We start from the raw sequence: 10,888 nt of genomic DNA on the forward strand, positions 1-10,888 counted from the left end.
GTAGGACAGGATCTCTAAGGAGTCTTTGTAGCGATGCTTACATTGCATTTCTAAAGGAATACATACAGCGATGCTTACACTGCATTCGCAAAGGAATATATTTAGCGATGCTTACATTGCGTTCATAAATGAATATACAGCAATGCTTAATTGCATTCCTAAAGAAATATATAGCAATGCTTCATTGCATTCCTAAAGTAATATATATATATATATATATATATATATATATATATATATATATATATATATATTTTATATATATATAATATATAATATATATATATATATATATATATATATATATATATATATATATATATATATATATATATATCGATGCTTACATTGCATTAAAGAAGGAATATATACAGTGACGCTTACATTGCATTCCTAAAGGAATATATAAAGCGATGCTTACATTTCTTTCCTAAAGTAATATATACAGCGATGCTTACATTGCATTCCTAAAGGAATTTAAAATGCGATGCTTACATTTCTTTCCTAAAGTAATATATACAGCGATGCTTACATTGCATTCTAAAGGAATATATAAAGCGATGCTTACATTTCATTCCTAAAATAAGATATAAAAATGTATACAGCGATGCTTACTTTGCATTCCTAAGGGAATATATACAGGGATGTTTATATTGCATTCCTAAAGGCGACTATGCTTATCGTAAGAGGCGACTAACGGGATCGGAGGGTTAGGTTCGCTGACTTGGTTGATGCATGTCATCGATCCCAATTGCTCATGATCGATCGATGATCGATGCTCATGGTGTCAATCACTGGATTGTCTGGTCCTGACTCGTTTATCTTCAGACCGACGTCATATAGGAGGAATACTGCTGAGTGCGGCGTTAAACAACAAACTAACAAACATTGAATTCCTAAAGGAATATATTTGGCGATGTTTACTTTGCATTCCTAAAGGAATATAGCAATGCTTCATTGCATTCCTAAAGGAATATATAGCAATGCTTACATTGCATTCAAAAAGGAATATATACAGCTATGCTAACATTGCATTCCTAAAGTATTATATAAAAGGATGCTGACGTTGCATTCCTGAAGGAATATATATAGCGATGCTTACAATTGTCGATAATTACAGAACTAAATAATCGAAAGAACTAGTGCGGAAACTGCCCCCGATGCATTTTGTGAATCGTGTTATCGGTGAAGCATTTCATTACCTGTTGGAAATATATGTTTAATGTACGTAAGCTCATTACAGAAGGTTATCTTAATTATCTTTTTATTTCACAATGGCGTCAGCTGTTTGTAATTTTTACTTTCTTTGTGACAGTATGGTAATTCTATCTGGAAAAGCAATATCACTGGAAAGAATTTGATCAATTGTCGTGCCATGGTAATATTAGGGAAGCGGGTGGTGGTGTCTCCATTTGTTTATGTAAATGAAACAACTGTTACTGTATTTCATCAATTGTACATCAGCAGGGACGCCAGGCGTCAAGCACCGCAGCAGTTCGTTGTCTGATTACCGCCTATCGAAGCGGGCACTGCACACTAATTCTGATCAATTAACGTTTTGCGCATATTACCTCATGGTGGCTCAAAGCAGCTGTTGGTAAATCAACAATCAATGCCTGGGCCTTTATTGCGTTGCACCTGGCAGGGATACATATTATTCTTATAAAGGAATCGTTGTTATAACAACGTAGACGCCAAGGGTACACAACGCCATGCTGTGCTGGTGTCACACATGTGTGTCTTAACTTTCACTAGTGGTAGCACAGGCCGTATTTGTGTGTATGTCAGGATCTACGGGTGCGTGCGTGCGTGTGTGTAGCGTGACGTGGCGTGGGGTGGCGTGGTCTACGGGTATCACATCTGTTGGGATGGGGGTGGGGATATGTATGTCGTGATCTACAGGTACCACACGTTACATGTCATAAACTGAGGTGGTACGTGTGGTGTGCGTGTGAGGATGGGGCTGGGGATATGTATGTCGTGATCTACAGGTACCACACGTTACATGTCATAAACTGAGGTGGTACGTGTGGTGTGCGTGTGAGGATGGGGCTGGGGATATGTATGTCGTGATCTACAGGTACCACACGTTACATGTCATAAACTGAGGTGGTACGTGTGGTGTGCGTGTGAGGATGGGGCTGGGGATATGTATGTCGTGATCTACAGGTACCACACGTCGCGTGTTACATGTCATAAACAGAGGTGGTACGTGTAGTGTGGGGGGGATGGGGGTGGGGGTATGTATGTCGTGATCTACAGGTACCACACGTCGCGTGTTACATGTCATAAACAGAGGTGGTACGTGTGGTGTGGGGGGTGGGTGGGGGTGGGGATATGTATGTCGTGATCTACAGGTACCACACGTCGCGTGTTACATGTCATAAACAGAGGTGGTACGTGTAGTGTGGGGGGGATGGGGGTGGGGGTATGTATGTCGTGATCTACAGGTACCACACGTCGCGTGTTACATGTCATAAACAGAGGTGGTACGTGTTGTGTGTGTGGGGATGGGGGTGGGGGATGGGGGTGGGGGTATGTATGTCGTGATCTACAGGTACCACACGTCGCGTGTTACATGTCATAAACAGAGGTGGTACGTGTGGTGTGTGTGGGGATGGGGTTGGGGATGTGTGTGTCGTGATCTACAGGTACCACACGTTACATGTCATAAACTGAGGTTGTTAGCCTGTGTGTCATTTTCTGTTTGTCAAACCTTAATACAGGAGTGAATCTCCTAACAATGGCCATAGATAGGAATGCTACCGCTATTCAACACGGTAACAGGTGTTCCTTAATTGATAATCCATTCTCTCTAACAAGGTATTGTGTATGTATACATACCATACCTTTGCATTCATACTAAGTGCCCTGAGCATGTATTATCATAAGCCGGGCGGTTCCCTAATTATATGTATTATCTCTCACAGGACAGTGTCCTTATTATGCATAAAAATACACGAGCTGTTGTCCATCTGGTTGCATGTTTGAGATAAAAATCGATTTAGATGAACGTGAAACTATTTCACGGATGGAAATGGCAAGTCCATATGTTGCCATGGCATCGTTCAGTAATTTGAGTTGTGGGATAATCACCTTTATTGCAGAGCTTGTAGTGACATTATTGTCTGATTATTTGGATTTCAAACTAACATACAACTTGTAAACTGACCCCGTTTGAGAAAATACCAAACAGTTAATTTTCGGTGGACATGTAATCTGAACATGCTCTAATGCCAATTTTTGCCTTGTTTTAGACATTGTAATTAATACCATGTGTCGACTGGGAAGTTGTGTCTGTTAACTAGATGTGGGGTAGGCTATAGTGGTTTAAGCGTAAGGTCGTCCCGCAGAAGACCAGGGTTTGATTTCTAGACTCACTGACTCACTGACTGACTCACTGACTCACTCACTGACTCACTCACTCACTCACTGACTCACTCACTCACTCACTCACTCACTCACTCACTCACTCACTCACTAACTCACTCACTAACTCACTCTTTTGACTGGCATAAAGGAAGTAATATATATATGCATATTCAAGTCATGCAAGATAAGGACTTGCGCAGAATTTCTTGGTATTTGGATATAAAGATCATGGATCAATACAATCGTTTATCCGCGTAAACAACTAACGAGCAACGAGGAATTACTGAGTGTCTCTCCCGAATGAAATTATAATAATGTGTGGCTAGCACCGATCATCTGGCTGACTGATGTGTGGCCTGTTATTCAACATCTAGCACCGACCATATAGCTGACTGATATGTGGCCTGTTATTCAACATCTAGCACCGATCATCAAGCTGACTGATGTGTGGCCTGTTATTCAACATCTAGCACCGATCATCTAGCTGACTGATGTGTGGCCTGTTATTCAACATCTAGCACCGATCATCTAGCTGACTGATGTGTGGCCTGTTATTCAACTTCTAGCACCGATCATCTAGCTGACTGATGTGTGGCCTGTTATTCAACATCTAGCACCGATCATCTAGCTGACTGATGTGTGGCCTGTTATTCAACATCTAGCACCGATCATCTAGCTGACTGATGTGTGGCCTGTTATTCAACATCTATCACAGATCATCAAGCTGACTGATATGTGGCCTGTTATTCAACGTCTAGCACTGATTATCTAGCTGACTGATGTGTGGCCTGTTATTCAACATCTAGCACCGACCATATCGGTGCCATTACAGCAATAAAATAAGTTTTTATTCATAAATTGTGTCCTTTTTGTTTAGGAATTAATTACCTTGAATGATGTGGTTTACAGGAATAAGAGAAGTTTTTATCCATAAATTGTGTCCACTTTGTTTAGGAATTGATTACTTTGGATGATGTGGTCCTACATCCCCCGCCAGGGTGACATTTATTGTACACTACTTCGAGGATACAGACACGAACCGCCTAAGTTGCAAATTAAACACTACCAACATTGTATAATTTAATTTAATATATTAGTTTAATTTTGTTTTGTTTTATAATCGGAAAAATAAGCCAAAAATCTAGAAATGTGCATATGTTTCGAAATATGCCTCTATTCACCCAGCATTCAATGGGTACCCTGTAGGATAACAGCATAAAACGATCGGCGCCTTTATTCGTTGCTCATTTTAAAGGAACTATTAAATAACTGTTATAATCTGTAATTGGAAAACATGTTTTTGATACCTGAAAACTGAATAAATATTTTATTAACATGTCACGTGTAAATTCAAAAGTGCATAAGATCATTTCGTGTACACCTACCTATTGTCAACAACTAATAGTGTATGCCAAGTCATATAATTTCGGGTAAGGAGTGGGTCACATGAAAATCTGAAAGTTTCAGAACTATATTCCAAAGTTGAACAGGGGAAGTAGAATATTGTACAAAAATGTACGGGATTGATTGATTTGAGCCCGGCGGGGTGGTGTAGCCTTGAGTGAGTGATTTCGGTCTTGGCTCAAATCACTCGAGAGTGATGTTTTAAAGGGCTACTTTGCGGCTGCTGCACAGGAATGATCCTGGGGCAACGCGGCGTTATGTCCTTGCATTTGGCTAGAACATCATTTCAAACGATGTCGTCGTCCCGGTACCGTACGCCGTTCAAATTGCCATTAACAATGATGAGTTGTGTTCTCCAATGAGTTCTGATGCTGCCCCATACCATAACACTTCTAACCCCAAACCTTAAGTAACAGAAGAGTCGCTAAAACGTTCTCCTGGGCGCCGGTAGATCCTTGAACGACTATCAGAGTTATCCAGATGAGACCTGGACCCGTCTTGTCTTCTCAAACTTTGCTGCTACTAAATGGTCTCAACCCAGGAATATTCCGAGTTAAATAGTCTCAACCCAGGAATATCCCGAGTTAAAAGGTCTCAACCAAGGAATATTCCGAGGTGTTAGTGTGGCGGTTTGGTATCGATTCCGCGGATGCACCAACCGAACATGATTGTCGTGTTGGCGTGACGTCACACGTGGACGATCGGCACGTGGTAAGCAGTGACTTATCTCCTCCCTACTAGGAATTAGAAACAACATTTCTATACATCTGGTGCTTTCAGATATGTTGCATTAAGACATACCTGGTAAGAAAGTAAGATGGTGATCAAAATTATTTCCCAAGAATTTGGCATCCATTACAACTTTAATTCCCGCTACATGTAATTCTGGGTCACAATGCTGTTTATATTTTCGACCGAAATGAATGCAATTAGATTTTGATTTAGAAAACGTAAAGCCGCTATGTTGTGCCCAAAAATTGATTTTATTGAGACAAAGCTGCCACTGTCTCTTCATCGCGTGCATATTTGTACCCCGACATGATACATTAAACTCATGTACAAATAATGGCCCATCAACAGAGCCAGTTAAATCTTTAGATGGACTTTACATTGTGATACTTAATCGCGTTACTGATACTGGACTACCTTGATGGGCATTTGATGTTGATCGTAAAAAAGGTGGATCCCACAATCTCATCTCATGAAGAGTTTTTTTTAAATTTTTATATTTCAGGGTCGTGTCATACGTGTCCAAATCGAAAAATATAGAAACGGTGTGCTGTTTCTTGAAGATGGCAGTTTTCAACAAATGTTTTCCAGCTAACCAAATGGTCAATAGTAGTTGATACATTGAACATTTGTAATGGTATATATTTTTCTAGGTACCACATTAATCTGTTATTAACCATTCTGTTCATGATGTTACAAACGCGACTAGGAAGGGATCTTGACCTATCATCGGAAGATTCTGTAGGTTAAGGTATTGGAATTATAACTGCATTTTACAAGGATGAAGAGAAAGTTCCCATTGTCCAGATGTGATCAACTATCTCTAACAATGCTACTGAGCATAAATTAGGTAAATGTTTGAGTAACATTTAAATACTATTATCAGCAACTGTAGTAGTATCATGAGATTGTCGTAAGGCATCTTTCCGAGGCAAGAGTGTCAACTAGCCTGGATATCAAAGCCTAGTTTCTTCCGTTTACATTTCAAACCTACTGATCTTGGCTGGGCCGTTGCGCCACCCCGTGTAGAACACGAGTTGTAGCCCTTATGATAAAAACGCGACATCAAATCAAATGTATGTTCTTATTTCACAAAGATGACTACAATAGAAGACGACTGGTCGACGAAACGTTTTGATATTCATCTCTGACAGACAAACAATATAACAGATTACCACAGTGAAGTTACTTATTACTGCCTTATTTCGCTCTTACAATAACAAAGGCATACAGACTACTGAGATTAGCTTTCAGTCGTTTGAGTTAAATACAAGGAAGTTTCCACTCAAACATAGAAAAGTACGAGTTGATTGAAACCTTTTCAACACTTTTGTCTTAGCTAAGTTTGGAATAATTCTGCGCAGATTCGACAAGCGATGGTCGTAGCCATAGCAGTGACCACGTTGTCGGAACACGGATGTTGATTTTGTAAAACATTCTCTGATTGGACTATCAACATGTGCGATAGTCCAATCATAGTTTAGCACAGAGAGGTTGGCTTGTAATGGCAAGGGTGGAAACTAGACTTTGAATATAGACTAGTGGACACGCTTGGATTGCGGGCAGATGGTCCTTACTTAAAGGCAGTATGCAACTTATAAATGGAAAGGATTTCATTATAATCCTCAGCATTATCAGCATACAAATTTATTTTAAATGTTTTCTTCTTCTTTACGTTTCTTAAATGATATGATGAGGAAGAATGTTTCTCTGAAGTTTATCCTAGGTTACTTGCTTTATCTGATCAATCGGTAAAAATCTGAACACTAGATTTGGAACCTTTTCATTTTATCCTTTGCACCATATCCAAAAATCTGCGTGGTGGAGGAAATATTTTTCCGCCTTTTCCCTACCTTTTCTAGGTTGGGTATTAAAGCATGGTCTACCTATACGTGAACAGAACCCTAAAGAACCGGCTCCGTGGTCTAGTGGTAGAGCGTTCGCCCGGAGAACGGAAGGTCCAGGGTTCGATCCCCGGCCGCGTCATACCAAAAGACGTTAAAAGATAGTACTCATTGTTACCCTGTCTGGCGCTCGGCATTAAGGGGCTAAAACGACTGGTCGGCTTGGAGTCAGTATACTGTGTCTGAGTGGGGTATTCATGTTAAACTGCGGTATGGTATCTCAGTGAGCTAGCACTATAAATCGGCATTGGTCCGGACTAGTACAAGCAGCCACACACACACGTGCATGCACGTCGCTATATATGTGCAGTAATCTTGGACGCGACGTTAAAACCCAATTTCAACTCACCTCAGAACCCCAAAGAAAAAGTAGGCGTCCGGCGAGTATATTCGAAACGAAACAAGATAGATGATGAACACGTGACACTTGTTTATGGATAACAAATACTTTATTCCCCGTATCGACGATTCAAGGCCCCTTCATTGGATGGCCCGTGTTGAGTATGTATTGATATATATATATATATATATATATATATATATTCTGATATGTTTACATAAGGTTGGATTAATATACAAAATATCCTGACCATCCTGACCACGACATTTCCTGACAACCAACCAAAAGTCTCCATGCTTACAGCAATCACTGGGGGAAACTGCAAGAAACTATTGAAGTATAAAGGGTGAGTGAGTTTGGTTTTACGCCGCTTTTATCAATATTCCAGCAATATCACGCCGGGGGACACCAGAAATGGGCTTCACACAATGTACCCATGTCGGGAATCAAACCCGGGTCTTCGGCGTGACAAGCGAGCGCTTTAACCACTAGGCTACCCGACCGCCCCTGAAGTATAAAGAAGGAAGTCAGCCATTCACAGAGACCAATACCAACTTAAACTGACACAATGTCAATGCTGAATCATAATGGATAATATTAAGAAAATCATCATGATCATGAGAGGTACACAGTCATAAACCATTGAAGTTTAGTGCAACATTTAATGCACCTAATTTATCTAATTTATTGTCAATAATTTCCGTTGTAAAGGAGAAATTTACACTGCTAAATATGTTACAAATATTGGTAAAGAATGTAGTCAAGATTTATGTGCGTAAGACACTATCACAAACAGGGAAATACATTTGTTTATAGTCTACCCATCATTACTAACGAATAAACATTTCTGCGAACATTAGGGGCGCAGGTCAATCATTACCTGTTACCATGATAAATTACTAACTAAAATTAAAATATTTTTTATTATCATGTTGGGGGTGATATGAGCGTCACAGGGCGTGCTAGATGTTGAATAACAGGCCACACGTCAGTCAGATGGATGATCGGTGCTAGATATTGAATAACAGGCAACACATCAGCCAGCTAGATTATCAGGGCTAGATGTTGAATATCAGGCCATATATCGGTCAGTTAGATTTTCTTTGCTAGATGAATAACAGGCCACACATCAATCAGCTAGATGATTGGTGATAGATGAATAACAGGCCACTAATCAATCAGTTAGATGATTGGTGCTAGATGAATAACAGGCCACTCATCAATCAGCTAGATGATTGGTGCTAGATGTTGAATAACAGGCGACACATCAGTCAGATGGATGATCTGTGCCAGATGTTGAATGACAGGCCACACATCAGACAGCTAGATGATCGGGGCCAGATGTTGAATAACAGGCCACACATCAGACAGCTAGATGATCTGTGCTCTATGTTGAATAACAGGCCACACATCAGACAGCTAGATGATCGGGGCTAGATGTTGAATAACAGGCCACACATCAGTCAGCTATATGATCTGTGCGCGATGCTGAAATAGAGTCCACGCATCAGTCAGGGAGATGATCGGTGCCAGATGTTGAATAACAGGCCACACATCAGTCAGCTATATGATCTGTGCGCGATGCTGAAATAGAGTCCACGCATCAGTCAGAGAGATGATCGGTGCCAGATGTTGAATAACAGGCGACAAGTCAGAAAGAGAGGCGACTTGTACGAGGTTATCCTTCTGATTGGCTAGTTGCAAGGAGATTGACTGAGCTGATGTCCCCACTTGAGAGTAGCCTTAGGTGTCATCTGTTTCTTGAACAAAAATAGTATAACCTACTCGCAACTGAAGATTTTTGCATTTATCGATGATCTGAAAATCAAAATGCCAAAACTCTATACTTATGATCCTTTTTGGTACTTGCAGAAATTCTGCGCAAGCCAATATCTGGCATGACGTCTTGATTTGTTCGGCCTAATATGTTGTTGCTTTGAATGTTTAACAGGTCGCCTTCTACAATTTCGGCTCACCTGCCCCTTTTTGAGACTCACGTGTGTGAGTAGAGTACACATATTTATCGTGAGTTTTATCATTCACGAAATTTCTGTTTTTTTTCTGTATTGAAAAGATTTCTATTTTCGTATGTTGACGTGATTTCCTTTTTATGTTTGGTTGCCCTGTTTATATACGTTCGAGTAGATGTCCATCTCTCAGAAATAGTTATTTTGGCCCTCGCTATTGCATCTCTTGGCTTTAATGCTCTCAATGCTTCTGTCGAATCCATTCGCCAGACGCATAGTCGAAGGACATCCCAAATATACTCGCTATAACTATTTAACAAGTAGGCTTTGTGTATATTGTAAGTTATGTATGGTATGCATAAATGCTCAGCTTGCAAAATTTCAAAAATTTCAGGAGCTTATTTACCTCAAAAAGAAAACATCGCGAGTTAAGAAAGTATCGACCAAATTTAGCGGCACGCAACTACCAGAAACGGCCATTGTTGACTTTAGGAACTTCACGTTGAGCGGCATGCAGTATATTTTCTCTATAATTTTATCATTTTTCAGATTCGATCATAATCTTTTGATTGCTGACTAAAGGAAAACACTCAAGCTCCTTAATTTCTAAAAATAAGCAATTTTCAATGTAATTCATTATAAACAAAAACAATCTGAATCGTAACATCATCGACTGGATGGTACGATTATGGCAACGGCGGTAAACAAACAACTCCACATGCATAGTGATCCCGTAAGACTATTACAATAATTTTGTTACACCTAGCTCAATTTTAGAATTATTGACACGGATGTATAAATCTTTGTAATAAACTGTCTCATTTTTAAAGAGTTTGCAAATGAGTGACACGTTTGGGCGTGGCCTAACTCGCGATTTGTTCAGTTGGACAAAGACAACAAACACTGCAAATAATGATAAATATTGGATGATACGCAAAATCTGAACTGATATACATTCTAGGTAAACCATCCAATAGCAAAATAGTGCAGTTTTACGAAAAAATATTCAAAATGCTGGCAATTTCAGCTATCATTTCTGAAACCGGATGACACACATCGGAGCGAAATATGCAAAAGTTGGTAAGCTATCGTCAAAAAAATTCCGAAATAGATTCAAATTCAAAAGAAAATATATAATTTACTGTTGTTTGTATCTGGATAGCAGTCTTCAC

Source organism: Haliotis cracherodii, unplaced genomic scaffold, assembly GCF_022045235.1.
Source record: "Haliotis cracherodii isolate W230 unplaced genomic scaffold, xgHalCrac1.p SCAF_1, whole genome shotgun sequence".
In the NCBI taxonomy this organism is placed as follows: domain Eukaryota; kingdom Metazoa; phylum Mollusca; class Gastropoda; order Lepetellida; family Haliotidae; genus Haliotis; species Haliotis cracherodii.